The following is a 1,047-nucleotide window of genomic DNA, read 5'->3' on the forward strand; positions in this document are numbered from 1 at the left end:
GGACACCTTTTGGTCATCTGCTTGTATCTTTCCCAAGCTTCATAGAGGGATTCACCATCTTTTTGTTTGAAGGTCTGAACATCCACTCTAAGCTTGCTTGGCTTTTGAAGAGGAAAGAACTTAGCCAAGAAGGCCGCGACCAGCTTACCCCAGGAGTCCAGGCTATCTTTAGGTTGTGAGTCCAACCATATTCTAGCTCTATCTCTTACAGCAAAAGGGAATAGCATAAGTCTGTAGACCTCAGGGTCAACTCCATTGGTCTTGACAGTGTCACAGATTTGCAAGAATTCAGCTAAAAACTGATGAGGATCTTCCAATGGAAGTCCATGAAACTTGCAATTTTGTTACATTAGAGAAACTAATTGAGGCTTAAGCTCAAAGTTGTTTTCTCCAATGGCAGGGATAGAGATGCTTCTCCCATAGAAGTCAGGAGTAGGTGCAGTAAAGTCACCCAGAACCTTCCTTGCATTGTTGGCATTGTTGTTGTTTTCGGCTGCCATGGGTTCTTCTTCTTTGAAGATTTCTGTTAGGTCCTCTACAGAGAGTTGTGCTTTAGCTTCTCTTAGCTTTCGCTTCAAGGTCCTTTCAGGTTCAGGGTCAGCCTCAACAAGAATGCTTTTGTCTTTGCTCCTGCTCATATGAAAGAGAAGAAAACAAGAGAATATGGAATCCTCTACGTCATAGTATAGAGATTCCTTGAGGTGTCAGAGGAAAAGAAAAATAGAAGGTAGAAGTAGAAGAATTCGAACTTATCAAGAGAGATGAAGTTCGAATTGTTCATTGAGGAATAGTGTTAGTCCATAAATAGAAAGATGTGAGAAGAGGGGAAGTAATTTTCAAAAATTAAGTAAAAGATTTTAAAAACATTTTGAAAAATACTAATTGATTTTCGAAAATTAAGAGTGGAAAAGAAATCAAGTGATTTTTGAAAAAGATTTTGAAATTAGAAATTAAAAAGATATGATTGAAAACTATTTTGAAAAAGATGTGATTGAGAAGATATGATTTGAAAAACAATTTAAAAAGATTTGATTTTAAAAATTAATT

The sequence above is a fragment of the Arachis duranensis genome, chromosome 1 (genome assembly GCF_000817695.3).
Source record: "Arachis duranensis cultivar V14167 chromosome 1, aradu.V14167.gnm2.J7QH, whole genome shotgun sequence".
In the NCBI taxonomy this organism is placed as follows: domain Eukaryota; kingdom Viridiplantae; phylum Streptophyta; class Magnoliopsida; order Fabales; family Fabaceae; genus Arachis; species Arachis duranensis.